This window comes from Lonchura striata, chromosome 19 (assembly GCF_050655825.1).
Source record: "Lonchura striata isolate lonStrDom1 chromosome 19, ASM5065582v1, whole genome shotgun sequence".
NCBI lineage: Eukaryota > Metazoa > Chordata > Aves > Passeriformes > Estrildidae > Lonchura > Lonchura striata.
In genome coordinates, this window is record NC_140721.1 from 2,879,922 (window position 1) to 2,901,805 (window position 21,884).

Sequence of the window (21,884 nt, forward strand, 5' to 3'; positions counted from 1 at the left end):
CTCAAACAGCACAGCTCAGTGTCTGGAAGAGAGGATTAGTGTCTAACACTGGCTTTGGTGTGGCTGCACCTCCCAGTTTTGAGCACCTCAGCTCATTTCTCCACATAATGCATTTTGGGATCTGGTTCATCAGTCCTGGCACATTCATCACAATAAACCCTTCTGTAGGATCCCAGCACAAGTGCAGAACATCATTTATCCAGTAAACCTAAACACAGGATAAGGAGCTGATAAAATATCTACAAAAGAAGGAAGAAACCTAAGACATCAACTGGGGAATTTTGAACTCAAACCCTTCCTGGCTCAGAACCTTGAAGCTTTCCCAGTCCCATGCACAGGACCTGAGAACACCAAGACACAATGGAGAATAATCCCATCCATGGCTGGTGAATTCTGCACCTGAAACACTGCTTGCCCTTGGTACTCTTTGGGAAATAAAGCCTCCTGGAAAACAGAGAGGAGGCAGATTAAAAAAAGAATTGAGAAAAAAAAAATGCTGTTGAAAATGTGCTTTGTTTTGTAGATAGGTTCTTATAGAGTTCTCATCTCTGCAACTTCCAGAAGTGCATTAAGCTGCATAATTAGCATCTGTCACATGAAGCTTTTTCCTTCCCTCTTCCTCTCCCTAGAGGGAACCTGCATAAAGAAATTTTAATATAAATTTTAGTATCTACTCTGCGCAGTGCAATCATATTAGGAAAGCTACAGGCAAGGCAGTTTGTGCTCAGTCTAAGGTTTATCTTTGTGTAATAGAAACTTTACCAGTTTGTTTTTTGGTTTTTTTTTTTTAAATGTTGCTGATCCCATTTAAAAATTAACCAGTCTCTTGGAAAGACAACAGGGGTGAGGGAGAGATGGTCCCATTGCATCAGATTTAAATCACTGATTTAAATTTCTCAGGAACAGTTAAAGCCAGTCCTGGTATTAAATCCCAACAATCTTACATGGAAACATCCAGCCAAAAGGAGTAGGGGATGGATGATTTCCTCTTCTAGTCAAAAGCATTTATTTTGAAAGGAATATTTATATTTTTAAAACATCTGAACAAAGTAGGAGTTCATGTTGTTTTTCCCTCGACATCAAGAGATATTCTACTGCTGAATATAAAAGTCAATGGATTACAGCATCTCCTGGTGAATCTCTGCAGGCAAAAGAAGATGCTGCCTTTTAGAAATAAAGATTAAATAGAAATAAATGCAGCTTAACAATAGCAACATGACAAACCACTCTATTATTCAGCCTCTGATTTCCATTCAGACTGTCTCTTAATTTTTTGAAGCGTTTATTTTCTACTTAATTATTCCAAGAAAATTGAGATTCTAGGATTGAACATACTGCCAACAACCTGAGGTATGGAGAGCAGACCGAGTGCTTAAACTTCAGCTACAGAGGTGGTAATTATTGTAATTGGTGCATGTGAAGCAAATGTATCAAGTAGTGTAGAGTTCAAACTCGTGCCAGTCAGTCTCCAGTTGGCACCAACATTTCTGTCAGGAGGATACAGAGGTCTCAGCAGGACTTATTACTGGCAACTGTTCAACAGTTCTCTTCTCCAAATGGTTTCAAGGGGATTTGGGTGGGAAGAAAGATAATTTTTAACAAATTAAACTACCTAAAAATGGCGAGCTGCCCAGAGCCACCTAGTCTGCCTCAGTCACTACTACCAAACCATTTTTAAAAAGAAGACTAAAAATATAATTGCTGGCAAAATTGCCTACCTGGCTTTAACAACTTCATCAGATCCCTGCAAAATTACCCAAACATGTGCAGTACACCATCCTACAAGTGTGTGTAAAATATATCCAGAGTAAAAGGTAGAGCAGAATATTTACTCACTGTGTGTTTTCTCAGAAAACAACCTCGAGTTACCAGAATCCAAATGTCCCTATAAGGACATGTCCTATAGTTAAAAAAAAAAAAAAATCACGATTTAATTGGAATTTAGAAAGATTAGGAGGAGTGGTTATTTCCCATTAGCATTTAGCTCACAGCATTTGTAAGGTGTAAACCAGAGTTCAGCTTTGCACTGTGAGCTCTCACAGGAGCTTCTGCCCTGTGCCAGATTGATGTCCAGCTGCTTTGTTGAGACCTTGCTAAAATGCCTTTTCCAAATGGTGGATTTGTCATTTCTAGCAGAGGTCTCCAAGAGAAGATTTGAGTTTAATGCACAGCAATAAAAAGAGGAATATGAGAATTCTTGCTCTCTTTAGTGTCAGCTTTGGTTAAGACGTATGAATGCACATGAATAGTCTTGTCAGAATCTCTGGGGCTACTGACATTCAAGATCTAACATATTATTACTTCTGACCAGAACATTAGCTGCTGTGCAGGAAGGAGAAGGGAAAGAGGAGAAAGGGAAAAAGATAGGACCACTCCCTAATCAGACAGAAATCGTTATGGATTTCTCTGGCTGGAAATCTCTTAACAGAACTTTTCTGCTGTGAAAATACAATGCTCACGTTCTCCAATCTGATTGCACAGCCTCTTTAAAATCTGCAGCAGGAAAAACAAAAAAACCAGCATATTTTAATGCCTGATCTTGCTCATTTTAGTCAGGGAAAGGATCCTAATTAACCTATAAATAATGACTGTACAACCAAATATTACATCCTTGTAAAGGACATGTGCTAAGGAAGGCTTGAGCATTTTAAGCTGCTGATTCTATTTTTTACTATTCCTTTCAATCACTATTTTCAGATACAAATAAGCTAATTAATTTAGTTAAAATAAGGTAATTTTCCTTCCAATCTCAACATATATCAAATCTGGATACCACTACATGAGAAAGATTTGTTCACCAGATGCAAACATCTTCCAATGTCCTCCTGGCTGAATTAAAAGAAAACATATTTCAGATATTTTTTATTTGCTGTTGTTCATAATTCATTTCTAAATAAATTGAAAATATTCATATATTGGTTTAATCAATATATTCGTGCTCTGAAATTTGATCTGAAGGAGTACAACCAAAGGGAACACCCTGCCCTTTGTGCCTGAAACCACCTTTAGAATCCATTCAAGGGCTCCAGCACATCAGACAAAGGCCTGGATTTGTTTGGAGCAATAAATGATAGAGACCTTTACATATTTGAAGTGCAACAGATGGTCCTCCAAGGAGAACATAATGACTGGCAGACAGCACTTCGTTAGAGTGGCTTGGAATGTCTTCAGCAATTACACAGGCAGTGTTTTGGGGGGAAGCTCTGTCATCTCATCTCTGAGATTCTTCCCATGGAAATTGCTGTGATTTCCGTGTTTAGATGCTAAAAAATGGTATCTTTTAAAAATCCAGGCAGGGAACTGGAAAAGGAAGCACCTTTGGTCCTCCTAAATCTAACTCAAGGTGAGGCTCCACCTGAGAAGAGAGATGCGAGTAGAAAAAAAAAATAAATCAGCATGAACAGGAAAGAACTTTGGGCACTTAACTGTAAAACTGTTAATCCGTAGCCAGGTATTCCATGGAAACGTAATTCAGGAAAAAAGCCAAGGTTTAGCACAAGGTCCAGCAGACTTTTAGAAATTGGGAAGTCTATAGCTACAACAGGCAGAATATCAAGGGGAAGACACCAAAAAGACTTAAATTACTGAATAAGAACCGCTTTTTGGGGGAAACCGTTGATTTTTGAGGAGTCCTCCTCCACATGAAACACTGTGGCTGCAGTTCTTCAGAACAGGGGAAAGGGAATTTTCTGAGGCTGCCTATCCTTTCCATTATCACAGACAAGCTATTTCACAAGACAGCAATTAATAACTACAGTTTCCAAGAAACAGCAATAAAATGCTTATTTCTATCCTGTAGATGTAGCTTAGAACAATTTAACTTCCATCTCTCCCATCCCTGTAATTCCAGGATTAATATCTTCTGTTCTAAAACCTTCCCCACCAAATCCACTTGGAGTAAAATTTCATGTGGCAACAACAACCACAACAAAAAACGTGTCCTTTCCCAATGTAACTTAAATGTTGATGGAATCATAACTGCATTACTCCCTCTCCAATTAGCAGCAGCATTCTTTATGTTTGCTTACGAAGCGTGAACCGTTCGCTTGTCACTACAAAGACCTTCTGTGGAGGACTTAAAAATACAGCCCCAGCAATTAAAATGACAACAACAGAGGTGGATTGGTCACATCATGACACAAAATATCCAGCTGTTTCTTTCCAGCAGAAGGACATGAAATATTATGAGCAAATTTTGACAGGCTACCTAACGCTGCTGGATATTCTGGGGGAAAGATGGATTTCCAAGAAAGAAGGAGACTAATGTGCAACTATGTCTAAGCTCACAGATTGATTTTTTCCACATGATCAGGATTGTCATTCATGCTTTTTATCTGTACAAATTTTCCTTTTTTCTTTGCTGGAACTAGGGATAATCTATTTTGTGATAAGTTCTCTAAAACTATGAAAAATTTGGTGGGGTTGTCCTCAAAAATACAACAAAAAGTGATCTGATAGGGTTAGATCTATAAAATCAGATTTTAAACTTACTTAATTTGGTTGTATTTAAAACATTCTAAGAGTTTATTAAGACCATAAGTCTCATTATAACAAACAGAACATCTTTTATAATCACATCTGTCTGCTGCTGGTTCCTGCCTATTCTGCTTCCCAATCAGATGGGAAATTATTTGTAATACATGTGGGGAATTTAAAAAATAATTTAGAATATATATTTAAATAACAAGAAAGGCTGAAAATGAAATATTTCAAGTTAGTTTTTCCTAGTTTGCATTATAGGAGATGGATATAGAGATATAAATATAGATATATTTATCCTGAAGTGATAAGGTAGCTTTGATTTCTAATACAGCAAGAGAAAATAATTGACACACAGAGAACCAGCCACTCAAGAGGGGGAAAAATACCCAAACACTGTCTATAGAATCCACCTACAGATATGTCCTTGGAGAAAAACTGATGAGAAAATTATCAGGCAGATTTTTCCTTGCTGTTTCCTTCCTGGAAGTTTTTGCCTCTCATAGCAGCACAGCCATGGCAAGTGATATGTATCAGAATTCATCCATGCAGTTTATTTTGCACATCAAATTGATTATCCATGACTTCTTAGGCAAACACAGGAATGCAGAAAACATGTCAGCTGTTATAGATAGAATACAGGGGCATTGCTCTCCTTACTTTACATTTAGAAAGAGCAGCAGATAATGAGCTCAACCATTACCTTGAGAATAAATTTCATTTCGAAGTTCAGAAGTATCTCTGGATTCTCATCTGTTTTGTGAACCAGAACTTACAGGTAGCTCATAACATTTGTCTTCTGAGCTGTGTTTGTCTCCAGAGTAATTGTCATAAGTGGGCAAAGGCTTTGATGTCCTCATCTTCATGCCTTCAACCATGATGACCTTACAGACTCAAAGCAATCACTGCAAATACAGAAGACAAGGACAAAATTTAAAAAATAAAAGCCCTGACTTTTTCCTTTCTTAAATTCCCAGAATTCATCTTCAGATTCATGCCTGTAGCAGGAAAAAAAAAAATCAGACTAAAATATTACCCTTCTGTATGTTTCATCTGATGTAATTGCTTGGCAACAAACATCTCTTGCTCTGCAAGTATTCTGCAGTGAATTTATTCACATCAGGAAAAACACATCAGAAAGGTGTCTAGTTTGAAAGTTTCCAAATCAGACACCAGGCACAAAAAAGCAGAGTGACAGAACAGGCAAGACACAGCCCGGAACCATTCTGGGGACACACAGACCATCTTTTCATCAACAGCCACAAGAAATATAAGACAAACAAAAGTTTTGAGATCAGCAGGTTTTGACAAACCAGTAATTAATCCTGAGCTGTATTAATAACAATGTGCGTTTGAGCAATATAGCATAAATATAATTATTCTTTGCAGATGTTTGCTATTCATTACAATGGAAACTCTTCCATTCTACACTGTGGTAACACAGTGGTATCAGACCCCATTTTTATTAAGACACCAAGCACAAGATGTTCAATCTCAGAAGGTGAATTCCTAGACATTGGGCTGATAAAGCCATTTGAGATTCTGTAAAACATATATCATACAATAATTACATTTCATTTTGTGGTTTACAAAAAACTATTCACAAAACTACAGAAGCTTGTCAGGCATTCTTTATTCCCAAAGAATAACATTCATCCATGAAAACAGTCTGATTTAAATAACTGTGAGTGCTGGCAGATGAAAATTACTGGATAAAGCAAATAATTTCTTATTGAAAATCAAAGCTACAAGTTTGAGTAGTTTGAGTCACTCTTACTACTGAGATACTCACACCTGACCAGGCTTTAGGTACTGGAAATGCCATCTGTTTTCAGACACATTGGCCTTGCTGTTGGCAGAATTCTTGCAGGATTTTGCAATGAAATCAAAACAAGTCCAAATCTGGAAGACTTGACAGCTTGGCCCCTGAATGACTGCAAAATGCAAGTAAAACATGAAGTTGCAATCACAATACAGGAGTGGAGATGGAGCTGCAGCTGGAAGTTCAATCAAACCCTTTTGTATGAAGTGAGTGACCACTACTCAATTTTGTATTTGGCGTCAGATATTAGAACTTGTGGAGCAGAAAACCAGGGAGAAGGGAAAAGTTGTGCTGGAAAGATCTAAAAGATTCAGGGAGGAAACTGGTGGGAAGTGCCCTTCCTCTCCCTGCAGACACTGCACAGCCCCAGCAATTGCAGTGAACAAATAAAAGGCAAGAGAATGCAGCATATGGATCCTAAAGCCACAAAGTGCTGGAAGTACAAGGGAGAATCAACCCCACTCTTGTCAGGTAGAGCAGAGCCTGTGTCAACAAGAATCACACACTCCCACTGTTGCTCAACAGATGTACTTGAACTAGAGATAAGGCACTTCAAAACTCCAGGGAAGTTATGTGCAAAAGGTGTTGCCTCCTGTGCCTCTTTCCATGAAGGGAAGGGAACACCAGGCAGGATTCAGACACCTAATTCTGCAGTAAGGGAGGAAAAATGAGCACAAGAACTCTTGTCAGTACAAATTATCCAGAGATAATACAAATTATCCAACCTTATAAAGCAAAAGCACAGGGAGAGTCAATACATTTATAAATCAGAATACAGCAAGTATACTTACCACTGGAGAAAACTGTGAGTAAATCTCTCTTAAAGAAGGCTTTAAGCCCATTTTCCCATTTCAAACCTATGTCACCAGGGAAGCCCCATAAATGAATATTCTCTTCCAGATAAAGTGGTTGTCTTCACCTTTTGGCAGCTGCAGTAAAAACAGAACATATCCTGCAAGAAGGTTTTACTCCTGAGAGTAATCTCCTCAAAGAGTGAGGAGAAAGCATGAGCTAAAATCACTTGCACAATCATGTTTCATAACTGTTCCTAGTCTGGTAGTGTTGGTCTTTCCTGAGTACAAAAAATGCACAAACTTTTCTCCCTCTTGTACTAAAAGAGGAGAAAAAAAATCTGCTTATCTTTGGATACACAGAGAGTTTGGAGGAGCTCCAAACAATGGAGCACTGTGTGCCCCACTCATCACACAGACACTGAAGAAAGAGTGTGGCAAAGAATGCACAAAGTATGTAATTACTGTTTCACAAGATAATTCCATTATTAATACATCCCCAAAGATAGCATGCACAGTGCTGCAGTTTAATTAGATGGTAACTGGAGGGGGTTTGAATTTATGAGGTAATAAATATATTTTGGACTAATAAACTCCAAGGCTGAAGTGTTTATTAATCTAGAATATAAAGATTACATAGTTGATAGGAGACAACCTCAGGTTGTGCTGAGATGCCTGTTGTTTATACACTTCAAAATTAATATTTTCCTCCTTTTGGGAGCTAGGTCAGAATGCCAAGATTGCTGCGGGTGGTGCTGAAAAATACTAGAAATTGCCCAACAATTCTGTGTTCTCAAAGGCAAAGGCTCTTTTAAGTCTCAGCAGATGGTGTGGTTTTAAGGTTTCACCTTTTAATCAATTTATCACCTCCTATACTATTCAGTACAGCAAATAAACTTCCTTCTGATGCTGTCATTGTCTCATTCTGATGGTAAAAACCACAGATTCCCTTGTAGGATAACCAGAGCCTTTACAAGACTATCAGATCTCTCCTCTGTTCTCCCCAGATACTCAATTCCATCTTCCTTCTCTTGCTTTTGGATTCACCTGCAAGACCACATGAACAGTTTTGGTTGATTTTTTTTTCTCTCCTGAACATGGCTGTAGAAACTTTTTGCCTAGTGCAGCACATTAAGGATTTGGAAACCAACTGTTGTGAGGATTTATATCTCAACCAGCTGTGCCAGAAGTCAGAGGAATCAAATGGTCTCATCTATTAACTTGTCCTCAGGTAGTTACAACTAGAGCTTTATAAATTATCACACATTCAGTCCATTTAAACCACATTTCTCTGTTATTTGGGAAGTGCCAATGCCTCAATCAGGCAAGACAGAAGACCAGGTTTGGTCCAGGAAAAAAATAAGCATGATTGAAGTCAAAGACCAGTTTTGCTTAAGCCAAAGCTAAATTTAGGCCTGAAGGAATTGCAGAGAAAGAAAAAGGAAGAAACAGGAGGAGGAACTTGTGGGATCTTGCAGGTGAATCAAGACTGATGAGTGCAAAGGACCTGTTCCCATACCTGCCTGAGTGATGGATGCTGGACAGAGCCAGGGGGATCCTGGATGTGCCAAAGGAACTGTGGGGCAAGAAAAAAGCAGAGAGACAAGACACACCACAGCTTGGATTTATTAGTGAGCAGTAATTAGTATTACTGCTTCTCTGAGCCAGCCTATGGTGGGTGCCAACAGGAAGAAAGTAAAGGGCTGTAAAGATTTCAAGATATTTAAGAAAATGTTTCTTAAGGAGCTCAAATAGAATTGGCTGTGTGTTCATACAGATTCCAGGGTGTTCCACAGGGCAAAGGCCTCAAACTAATTGTTGAGAAGACCCTACAGATAAATCATGGAAGATGACAAAGAACCATTTCCAAAGCTCCTGCTTCTTCATTCCCAGGCTTACGTCCTCTCACCAACTGAAGCAAGTCACAGAACCAACTTTCCAATATTAAATCTCCAGGCAGTGTGTTATTCATACAGCTTATGGAGATGTCTTTACCCTCTGGAAAAACAAAGTTTAAGAAAAATGGCTCCATCTTTGGGGAGCAGTTTAAGTCTCAGGATAACTACATTAGGAAATCTAACTCTATTACTTTCTATCTTACATTTTATTACAAGATTGGTAATAGGAAATTACCAAATAAAATTGGTATTTTACTTGGTAATTTTTTTCCATGGGCCTCGTCTAATATGAAAGATGGTGATCATCAAATTTATTCAAGTTTTCCTGTCAACAACATCATTAACCAAATCCCTCAATTTCAAAGTAAATAAAAGCATCTGGGCTTCTCGCACAGCAAGACTGACTTGCATATTTAAGCCTCATATATAGATGAATCTGCACTGGACCAAATTTGCATATTAATGAAGGACTAATTGCTCTTTGCAGTCAATTTTATGCAGATGAATTTACTCCTCTCAGTACAATTTTCATAATGTTCGGAAAGAACCAAAAAATGTAAAACTTTGTAAAAGTACACAAATGTTAGACAATCAAGGAAGAAATATCCTAATGGCTTCCAACAGCTTTACATTAAATTGTATATAATTCATCTTTTATACTGTTGCTTTATTTTAACAGCCTCCCACAAAGAACAGAACAATCCATGGAATAACTTCAGCCTATTCCCCCTCCTCAGTCTCAAATTTTAACAGCTTGTAATAACCCATTATATGATCCAGTTTCCAGCTGGAAGGATGGAGCCTGAATTTTTAGGAGAAGTTAAATTTGCTAAACAGGAATTTATTTGCTCCCAGTCATCCTCATGCCACAGGACAGTTAGGACAGAGTTTGTCCCAGACATTTTTAAGGTGGTTTCTATCCAGTTTTGCACTATTAAGGAAGAAAGGCCCAAGTCCTTGTTGAGTCTCCCCCGAGGTAAAGTACAAAATACTAAAATAAGGATAGGAAAGTTTGTGGGAAATAAAAACATCAAGAAATGCTGAGGAGAAAATGAGAATATTAGGGGGGATTATGGAATATTATGGAAGAGGAAGGGAAGTAGAAATGGAAGGAGAGAAAAATTATGCTTCAATGCAGGTCTGGCCGAAAAGAAAAGAAGGATTTAGGAGAAAGTTCAAGACAAAGTAAACAAATAAAAGAAAAAAATGCAGCCACAAATGTAGCCTCAAAAAAGAAAAAGAACAGGAAAGATAATGAAATAAGAAATAAGTGAGAATCAGAGAGCACATGATACATAAAGAAACAAATAAAAGAAAATACAAACCCTACAGTTTTTCCTCACTCTGCCAGAACAGAAGGGCAGAGTTAGTGGGAATGCATCAGGAATCTGAATTTGCATGTATAGCCTTCCTCCTGCCAAAGAAAAAAAGCCTTATTTTAACTGTGAAGACTGATAACCATAATATTTATATGTATCATAAAATCACTTACAGAAGACCATTTTAATCAGAAAAGGAATTGCATAAAAGAAAGTTACATCTTTTAATGACTTGGAGGCCTTTTGCAGAAGGAACACGGGAATCCAGTTCACATTCCCCACATCTGCCATATCTTTGATTGCATTTTTTGTCCTTCTCTACAGCTTTTGCTGTTTTAGCATCTCCTTTTTGAGGCAGAGAGTATTCACACAGATATATGATGGGTTTATAGTGGCACCAAGAAATCTTTTGTGTTTTTACTCTATTTCTTCTCTAATTTCCTACTATCCCTCTTCCTGGACCATGCTGAGCTTACAGATCTCCCATGATCCCATAATTTGGCTCCAGAGAAGCAACAGTTCATAAAAAATTTTTCATTATCAAAATAAAATAATCCTCAGAATGAACATCTTTTGACTGAGCTGTTGAGTTCTTCCAAAGAAGAATCAGAAAATCAGCCAGGAGGTCACTTTGGCATTTCTCCTTCTGGTCTTTCCCACCTTGATGGCTGAAGAATTTTTCTGGGATAAAATCACTCCTCCATGAGCAATTACGGCAATGGTTTTATGGAGGTAAGATCCCATTGCATGGAAAAAAAGGAGGAAAAAAAGGCTTTAAGGCAGAGGAGTTGGCAGAAAATATCAAACCAAGGGGAAAATGACAAGAGGCTTTCACTAGCACTCAGAAAAAGAACAGACCACAGAACAAAGACAAATAGAGTTATAGAATAATAACAGTAACAATTGGAAAAGAATGACAAATACTCCAAAAGGAAAATATTGGAATGTTACTGCTGAAGAATTCTCACTGAAGAAACAGGACTCAGCTCAGCTGAGTAGCCTGGAGGTTTGGCTTTTAAAAGTTATTTGACAACAAATTACAGCTCTTTGTGAACACTTGGAATTCTGGATTATTAATTCAAACTGTTTCCCTATTCTGCTCATAGAGGAGAAGGAAGGGAAATGTTTCTCCTTTATAATTTCTGTACATTTGGAAACCTGCTCTGGGGCACTCCCCCTCTTTCCTCAAAAATGTCTGGTTCAAGCGATTAATGCTGTGTGAATGTAAACAAAGATAATTATTCAAACAAGAACAAGATGTTCCACCCAAAATGATTTGCTTTCCAGTGACTGAGATGCCTACTTCTAATCATCTACAAAGGTTAACCTGACCAGATTTAATTAACCACTTAATACAAAAATAAAGGTGCATAAATAACGGGGGAGGGAGCTCATAGAGGCAACAGTGAATCCAAATAAATCCCTCCAGCAAGCACAAAGTCTGGGCTGTTATCACCTGATCACACTGATGTAAGAATTCCCAAGTTTTTAGATCCACTAGGCACAGCTTTGCACTTGTCTATGTGGAACTTAATTAATAGATGGTTTTAATTATTATTAAACAATCAGGGAAAAAAAACCAAAACAAAAAAACCAAAACAAGAAACCACATAACTAAAATTTAATAATAAAATGAACCCAGTGATATTTCTTAATACTGTGCTTCAAACTCATAGATGAAATCAACTGGTTTGTACAGATTATCTGAGGAGTACAGGAAAATAAATTACTATTTCTTCACATATAAATATATATAAGGAGTTATTATTTTCAGTGAAAAAAATAGTCTTATTCTGGAATATTCCCTTGTAATGGAACAAAAGCTTTCTATTACAACAATAAAATATTTTGCAAGTATTAAATGCCATGAATTGGGAATACTGCAAAATATTTTACATTTCAAAGAATGTTAGGAAATACTACTGGCCCTGGATCTCTGGATAATGTGTGCAGCACTTGCTGGTTGAGGCAGGCTGTACTCAGAGTGTTACCAAATATTGAGTATTAAAGAGAACGACTGAGCATCAGCCCTTCCATTTTCTCTCAGTAAAGTTTAAACATCCCTTAAAATAAACAATTCAGTGTAAGCCAACAGATCTGCTATTGATTCATTCTGTTCATAAAAAGTAACAACATCGTGGTAAATTCAATCTAGTCAATGAGAAGTTTATGAGCCTAAATATATCAAAAGGGCAATGAAAGCTAATATATAGTGATTAAATAACAATCTATGAGGAAAAGACACCCAAGTTTCAATTCCAGGGCAGTGGAATCATCTCCTGATGAAAAATAGGGTTTGAATTGTTTCAGAGGACACTGCAGCCATTTGCCCTTTTTAACAGCCTGGAAGTTCACAAGGCAAGATTACCTTATAATCTCACTGAAGTGGATCTCAAATAAAGTTTTTTGATTAAAATCTCCATTTCTGTGCCTCCTGGCAGTGCCAATATTGCTGGAACAGGACATCAGCTGCAACACCAGCGACTCCGGAATGCACTGCCATAAAGTGTAAATCAGCTTTGTCCTACTTTAATATTGGTTTAACAATAAAAAAAGAACTTGGATGTTTAATATTTAAGTAGTACAATTATCCCTTTAGAACTGAATCCAGAAGGACCCTTCACGGGTACACAGTGTGAAACAACAATGAAGGGAATGTGGGTTTGCTTCACGAGGAGACTTTGATTTGTAGGAGCCAGCTGAAAGGTGAATTTGTGTGGGCTTTGTGAATTTGTGATTTTGTGTGTGTTGAGGAGATGCCACGGGGACTCTGGAGCAGGGGATATCTCTCCCACAGTGCCATGGACAAAACTGAACAAGGCTCAAACATTGTGAGAGCAGGGAGCTGTGAACAACATCCATTTCAGGGGTTGTCCCCAGCTGGCCATGCTGGTGCCTTGGTTTGGAAGCCCAGAGACAAGGGTGGCTTTCTCCAGCATTGTTTTGGAAGCCAAGGTCACAGCAAGTGAAGCCTCCCTTTCCATTCTCCTCTCCTTCCTATCTTTTGTCACTTTAGGGTGAGTGAACATAGAAAACTGTCAGGTTTTGGGAGGAACACTTTATCATGAGTTAAGTATTGTCCCTGAACAGAGCAGGAATGTTCAGATGCCAATTTTTGTGTTTTGGGGGAAGGTCAGAGAGGAAGTCCTGCACCTGCACTGCACTGCAGGGTGATTCTGAGTGCAAGTGCCCATTTCTGCCAGCCTTGAGGACTCTGCTGTGCCCAGCCAGGGGATGGCCAGTGTGCCTAGGCAGAGATGGAGCCGTGGATGCCATGGATTACATGGCTGGAGCACACATGTGCAGCCACTTGTGAGCAAAAAAAGCACAGAGCTATTTACTACCTCACACAGATGGGTAAGTCCACTCTGGAGATCTCTGCAGACTTGTGAAATCAGGATGACGTGTCTGGAATTCTTCCTCTCCTCTCCACTGCTGAAGAAACTCAGGCAAATGCAAGTTGGCAGCTCCTTTAAAGACTCCAATTTACCCATTTTACATAATAACTTTCAGCTGCATTAAACACAAGCACACAAAAAAAAACCAGGTAGCACCAACAGTGAAATCTAAATTTGGATTACTCACAGAGAAAACACACAAAGTCTGAATGATTTTACAACTAAATCAGAAGCAAACTGAACTAATTTTTACACTAAGCTGGATTGTCCATGGGACACATCAGTCTGCACCCAGAGGGAAGTTGTAGGAGCAAAGTTCTGCACTTCCTGAGGCAACTGAGGAACAGCAAATACATCCACACATCTCTGGTTCCTACTGGTTCCTCCCAAATCCAGAAAAATCCAGACTTCTGGGGCATTATGAACCCTTTCTCAGAACAGCCCTGCTAAAAGCAAAGAACAGATTTCTCTATTAAAGGATTCTCTTATTCCATAGCTCCTGCTGAGTGTTTGCCCCAGCCCTGAGTGTGTGGCTGTTCCACTTCCTGGATATTAATTTATTTGTTGCTGGGTGTAAGAAAACCTGAAATCATAACTCTTAGATTAGATTCATTTGGTATTTCAATTTCCAATCTAAATTTTAATAAACTCTTTTATTTCAGCATTTCATTTTATCACGATGAATTACTTGGAGGAATAGACAATACAGAATCTCTATGGAGTAACTGAATGTAAAAATATTTGCTTAGAAACTTTCATTTATTTTTCTCCAAACTGTTAAAATAGAATGTACACACACAGTAACAGAAATATGAGGTGACAGAAGAGAATGGGCCAGATCTTTGTGAATCCACTCCATTTTATCAGGCACATAAAACTAAGCTGGCCTCAGCTTGATGTAACTGATATATCTCAAAAATGAATGTTAGACATGAAATAGCAAAAAGGGTGGTGAGCCAAATTTATCTTACTGGTTTATCTTACTGGGTTTTTTTCTTTTATTCCCTTTCTATATTTTCAAAATATTCCTTAATACTCTTTCCTTTCAGAAGGAAATATAAGTCTATCAAAATAATATTTACAAGCTCAGCTGCAACATCCTCCATGGTAATTCAGTCGGGCTGTTTGTTACTCCTTGTGAGGAACAGTTCTGCTTGAGCTCTCCACAGAGAAAAAAACAACTCTGTTTTCCTGATGTACTTCAGATTCAAATTATTGAAGTGCAGGATGGAGAAATGACTGAGATAAAGGCATGGGAAATGTGTAATTCATACCTGGCTGCTGTGATGAGCTCGCTGGTAACTGATAAAGCTGTGAGTGCTGAAAGAACTTTAATGAGAAATGATATTGAACTAAGTGCCAGTGTTATCAGCACTACTGCATTTAAAATAAATGAAATTTAAAATATTTAACTTGCACTTCAGCAGTGTCCACTGACAAGTATTTTAGCTTAATATATACCTATGATTTTAACATATCTTTAGATGAGAATATCAAAACCAAATTCCATCTTCATTCCTACAGTCCTATAACTTTTTATGCTCTTATAATTAAAAACAATTCCAGGTTCTTTTCTCTGTGTAACTCATTCAAAGACAGATGTAATACACATTTTTTGCTACCTTCTCTCTAAATTGACAACATTGTTTCTGTGCAGCCTTTCAGAAAGTTTCCAGAGCAGAGGAGCTGTTGTTCCTGGTTATAGCTGGAAGAAACCTCAAACTATAAAGTAACTCTCATGATTAAGATGAACCATCAATAATCATCTATTTTTAAGTGCAGCATCCTATAAATCCTCCTAATTAGTAAACTAGATGTCTTCTTTTTAGCAAACAATCCCCAGCCTCCCTCCATATTTATTTCCCTGAATTCAATTATGTTTGCACCTGCTGGCCCAATCACCTAAATGACAGATTCTGGATGGAAGGGAGAAGCTGGGCTATAAACAATAATTTCATTATAGCTCAATTTAAAGGATTTGCCTGCACCTATTTTCTCTGCTTTATGAAGAATGTTGATGCTGTTTCCTCCACTGTGGCTCTGCTCTCCTGTCAGGAGATGCAGCAGCACCAGCAAGAATTTTACACTGCTCCCAGTCCATCCTTCAGGGCTGACTCCACAGGAATCCAAGCTGAGATTTTCCTGGAGGGGAAAGACCATTAGGATAAAGAGGGAAGGAGTGATTTCCAAGTCTGGGCTGAAAAACTGATAAAAGTAAAAAAATAAATTTAGTTGATTGCTAAAAAGGAATCTTTGCAAAATAAAGGTTAGGAAATATTTCTTTCGAATACAAAAATAACATAACTACTTTTGCCATGAAAAGCTATGGAGGAGGAGGAGGAGGTATGTCTGATGGTATTTACCTACCATGACTTTAAAATCCATCTACTCCCTAAATCAAATCAGTTACTTTCCCAAAAATCTTCCTGAATTAAATTCAGTCTCTGGATAAAAAAAATCCTGAAAATCTGGGAATGGAATCTAAGCCATTCTCTACCTTGAAGGATTAAACAATATAGAGATATTGTTATTGGATATTGAAAATCAACAACATCCAAACCATCACAGCTCTACAGTTCAGGTGTTCAAAGAAACCCACATTTCCTCCCATCACCTGAAACACACTTCAAAATATGTTCTGAAGCTGTTACACCTTGAATGTTAAGTCAACATTGGGCAGAATTATCAATTTACCATATTTATCTCACAATGAGCAGTAATTTGGGTGAGTGTAAAATTGGATTGTGTATAAATGAAAACAGCAACCAAAGGGGAGGCAAGCAGGCAGCTAAAGCCCTGAGAGAGGAGCTTGGAGAGAGGAGCTGCACAGCATTTTTATGTAACACATGGGGAAACTGTGCAGCATGGGAGTTTTGAATGTTAATTCTGCAGCTGTACTAAATCCAGTGTGTCAGACTCTGTCTGCAAGCAAGCCAGATTTAAGGAAGCGCATTTTTACTGCAGCATTGGAGGCTGAAAAATGGTTAACTTGGTTAAGTTCACCAGGAGGAAGTTTATATAGGAGTCTAAGATGAATTCCAGTATTCCTTCAGCAGTGTTTCACTTCAGAAGTAGTTCTTAGTGAAATAGTTAAGTACTTTTCTAAGTATTCTTTCATTAATTCTTTCCATTAATGAAGAAAAGCATGAGCTAGAACTCTTCAATTAAGATAATGATTATCATAAACAGATGTTTTGTTTGACAGTTTGAAGGATATGGGTGCGCTGTGATTTAGTTCAGAGATTTTAGTTCAACTGAAGACTTCAATTAAATGACCTCACCCTCATGTCTAATTGTATCAATCACAAAATCACCATTCAGAGGGACAGAACTGGAGATGTTTGGGGTCCTTTTTGTGCCAGAAACATAAACAAGCTGCTGAGGACTGGGGTTAAGCACAGCAGGCAGGAGCAGGGCACAAGGCAGTGAGATAACACACGTGGCTTAACAAGCACCCTGTTATCTCCTTGGAGCAGCCACGGGAGCTGGGGCTGGCCTCACCCACAGCTGCAGACAAAGGCTGGGGCAGGTTGAAAGCCATGGATCGACTCCCAATACACCTCACCCGCTGGAAATAGCACCCAGCCAGCTGTGACAGAAATATCAAATGCACAGGGGAAAGTTCTGCCGTGGAAATGAACCTGTACTTTTGCAAACGTGGTCTTGTCAGCTCTAAGGATCTAAAATTCAGTTCTGCATTTCCTCCTAAACCATACAAGCCTGGCCACTGTGCTTTGACTTAACTGAAAAAATGGTGAAGTTAGTGATTGCTTTCCAAAACAAAAATTCCTTTCAGAGCAAGGAGTACTTTAATTTCACTTTGCCTTCTAAATTAGTGTCTAAGTTTTACAGCCTAATTTTACAGACACAAGCAACTACTTTTAAATTTGGTAAGACATTTTTTGTCAAGCAAAAAAAAATTATTTTCCTACTTGTAAAGTGTTATAGGCATAATCTGGATAATCTTATTATGTGACAAACATGGTCTGATTCATGGGTAACACTTCCTAATAAATTAACACACCTCTGTTAAAACAAAATCTTTTGTTAGAAAAGAAGAAGAAAAGCCCACCATATACTTAAGAGAATTTTAAATATTGTCACCAAGCTAAAAACAGCAAGTAAATATTAACTCTGTGAAGTGCAAAACAAGTTTTATTGACCTGTGAGGTAAATATTGACTGAAATTAAGCAAATATTTATGTGCTGATGTTAAGGGGACGAATCCCCTTCACCACAGCTAACAAGATTTTGCCCACTACATTTCTGGGTTTGTATTTCTTCCAAAAGGTCTGAAAGGAGATATTTCCTTTTCCAGACATCTGCTTTTTAAAAACAAAACTGTCTTTCCAGAGTGACTAAATTGGATGTGCACCCAGAGGGCTGGAATATTGTACAACACACAGCTTTGACAAATTGCTTTCAGACAGAAAACTCACTTAACTAAAACCTGACCAGACAACAACATCCAGGACCTCTCTTTGATCCCTAAAAAGGTAAACAGAAAGTCAAATTCCATTTTATGAGTTATGTTAGAAGATTAAATTTGGGTTTGGAACATGAAATGTATTGCTGAATATCACACACATGGTGGGACTGCTAGGGCTGTCCTGTGCAGGGCCAGGAGTGGGACCTGGATGATCCCAGTGGGTCCCTTCCATCTCAGGGTATTCTATGATTCAACAAGGAAAATACAGAATAATTAAGGATATAACTACCAGCAGGTACTACAAGTGGAATATAAATTAACAAACTCATCTACTCCTTCCTGGTAAACCCACTCATGTTTACACACATGAGAATTCACTGTTCAATTGAATGATTCACACGGGGATTCACACGTTCAGATGAGCAAATTAGATGGAAAAAACCCTTATTTTGAGAAACTTCAAAGATCCTACTGAAAATTCTGGCACCTCTAAGGACACCCATTAGAGAATACCAACGTCATGATCATTACATCTTCTGACCTAAATACCTCCGTAATGGTCTAACAGCAGCAATTAACACACACCTCCCGAAATTCTTGAGCAGCTGAATAATTTTTGAGTCACTGGATTTAACAGATCCTCCAGTGCCTCTACAAGAAAAGCCTGGTTCAGGAAACAGGTTCTCCACTTGGTCCTGATGACCACGGAGTCACTCCTTCCTGCAGATAAAAACAGAGGTTGAGCACCCTCCTGTGCAGGGAGCAAAAACTACAGCTGCCTTTTGTGGCTCTGCTGGCTGATTCTCATTCAAGGCTTTATCTTTGCCTAAAAAAAAAACAACAAAAAAACCCAACAAAAACCAAACAAGACTCCGGGATCTAATTCAGCAGCTTTGGAACAATTACATGACACCACTGCAGTGGAATTACTCTCAGTTTAGAATGACTTCACGAGAATGAACACGCTGCTGTACACAGAGGGCTCAAGATTTCTGGAAACCTCAAGGAACGGGGTGATGTCATTGCAACACAAAAATATCTGCTTCGAATTCCTGGCGAGCCTCCTTGACAAAGCTTAGAGGATCAGAGTTCAGCAGTGAAACTCAGCCATCACCTCAGGGGTGTTTTCAGAACTGGGCTCTGTTCTTCACTGTCTCAGATACTCAGGAGCTGTTTTCTTGTGCTTGAAATACAAACTGAAGTCGGGGTTTGTAGACTTGCAGGAGACAGTTTTTAAAAGATGGAGCACTCAAAGCTCAGGAAACATTCAAATTTTAAAGGTTATTTGAGCCTCTTGGAAGCACTTTCAAATCCTTCAAAAAGTTTAAACTAAACCCTTTTAATTTTGCAGAAGTCTTCCATACTCAAGCAGCATTTTGGGTAAAATGAAGACAAACCAATAAAGCCTTTGAATATTCAGGACATTCTGCTATTCTACAGACTCTTACCAAAAAGCCCATTTTTTTTATCATATCATTAACTAAAAATGCTTTCCCTGTATTTGAGATCAGCTCCTTTAAATTCCACCACAGATGATACTGTACACCTCATTTTAAAGCACCAGTTCCTTCTGATGAGAAAAGGTGATAGAAAAGGTGAGGATTGTAACCCCTTAACCTGCTCAGGTTTCTGCAGAGCTCCTTCAGGACACAAAATACATCCTGCTAATATTCTTCTGCCTGTAAAACAAGCTCTCAGCAACTTCTAGGAGGGAGTAATTGCTGCTGCAGAGGTAAATACTGAGCTGCCAGGGCATCCCAGGCAGAGTTCCACAAGGATCAGAGTTTGTTCCAATGTTTTCATGCACTGAACAAGCCCAGGAAAAGCAGGTACACACTGATGGAAAGTGCTGATTGCACCAATTAAAGAGATACCAGCTGTTCCTGGGAGGCAGAGAAAGTCTGGGATACTTCTGAGTGTATAAACACCTGAAAATGTGCCTGGGCACTCTATGAAATTTATTGGCCCTCTGGGAGAAGAATCCAAATCCAGATTGGTAAATTTATCACCAGGTATTCCATGACCTAATGTGTCCAATGCCCATGGGAAAAGACTTCCAATTTTCTGTGAATAATCTCCCAAATCTCTCTTGTGTCAGGAGTTACTAAATCCAGAGGTCATTAATGGCACTAGGAAAACATACCTGTTAAATAACAACATCTCTGAAGAGTTACACACCTTCTAATGAGCTGTGAATTGGAGATAAATCAGCAAGTGACCTGCATGAGCAAACACCACTGATTAATAAGCTGCCACGAATTAATTTAGTATTTTCAGTACATGTGGCAATGAGAAACAATTTGAGAACAATGTGGATTTAAAGCTACATTTGTACTTTAATGCATTTTATAATTACAAAAAAGAAACAGCTGAACAAATCTTTTAAATTTATACCCTTCCAAGCGATGTACAGAAGGCATGCATAATTTCCAATCATAAAACACTATTTAAAAATAAAAGATTTATAATTGCTTTCCCTGATTTGAGAAGCAAATTAAGATTTTTTTTTACATTGTCCTTCATAATCCAAACACGATGCAAGTGACTGACTGAGCAAAGAGTGGGAGAATGAACAATATGGCACAGCAGAAGCCAAACACAACAGGTTTGTGTTATCCTTGGAAGGATGGGGACATGGCCATGAAATTCTTTGAGTGCTTCCTGCCAGGCATCTGAAATCTGCATCGGTGCTGCTACTGAGCAGTACTGGGATAATTAGACAGAAAAATTATACAAACGAGAAAGGTCTTCTGAGTTCAGACAGCCTGCAGAAACAGGAGGCCTGTGGCTATGTTTAATACTTAAGTATATCTGTAATAACCAGCCCAGGTTTCTTCCAATCCATCAGCCACAGCCCGAGTGAAACGCAGAGGATTTGTGACCTGAACTTTCCAGTCAGGAAATTCTAGGCACAGTTTCCAAAAACATCATAAAAGTAGATCAAATTGCCTCCTCAAAACCTACCTCTAAGAGACACAGAGATGCAGCCAGTGTTTTCAGCTACTTCCTTGAAAATAAAAGAGAAGTTTTGTTGTTAGATGGTGCCACTGAACACCCGGCCACGTAACCCAAACACTTTAAGTTTTCCACTTCATAACATCTACATCTAAGGGCCCATCCTTTCCTTCTCCACTGACCCCACAGCATTGCTGTATTCAAACTTTGGAATTAAACCAGCATTTCTAACTCAAAACAATACAGCACCGATTTTCAAAGCTGCTTAGATATTGGTCCCACTTTCCATGTGAGCCGCATACCTAAACACTTTTTCTAGAAAAATATCTGAGCCAGGGAAAACAGATGCCATTTCTGGACGCAAACTAATTTATTCAAGAGCATATTTCAAAAGAAAACCTGTATCTATTTCACTCCAAACCTCTCCCAAGAGCTACCGCAGTATTAACTAGGGCAGCGCTTCCCTCAGGTTTCCCGGGAGGCAAAGCCAATTTCCAGACAGCAGGACTCCCTTAATCGCCATCGACAAGTAATGACACCGCAGTACGCGTATACTTTTACACCCATCCCTCCATTTCCTTGCTAATTATTGCCCTCCCAGATTCATTTTAATTGCGGCTTTAAATAAAAAGCAACAGGACCCTCCCCCTGGTTTCGGCGCGGCGGAGGCTGAGGGGAGGCTCCCCCTCCTCACGGGGCGAAGGCCGCGGCGTCGCCAGAGCAACGCCCAGCCCCGAGCCTTCCTCCCTCCCTCACGCCTCTCCTTCCTCCTCCCCTCACGGCTCCTCCTCTT

The 21,884-nt window shown here is 38.7% G+C and overlaps 1 long non-coding RNA gene across 24 annotated transcripts; it reads right to left on the minus strand.

Moving 5' to 3' along the window:
• Window positions 1–494: 494 nt before the first annotated feature.
• On the minus strand, window positions 495–21,883 carry LOC110467651 (uncharacterized). Of its 24 annotated transcripts, XR_014949429.1 has the most exons (8): window positions 21,101–21,882; window positions 13,654–20,355; window positions 7,093–10,404; window positions 6,272–6,413; window positions 5,183–5,384; window positions 3,427–3,535; window positions 1,837–1,900; window positions 495–636 (listed from the first exon to the last, which is right to left on the minus strand). It is a non-coding gene; the product is annotated as an uncharacterized LOC110467651 (long non-coding RNA). The 24 variants fall into 24 exon arrangements; XR_014949421.1 differs by having other exon boundaries at window positions 3,427–5,384; window positions 21,101–21,883; XR_014949430.1 differs by lacking the exon at window positions 3,427–3,535.
• Window position 21,884: the final 1 nt, after the last annotated feature.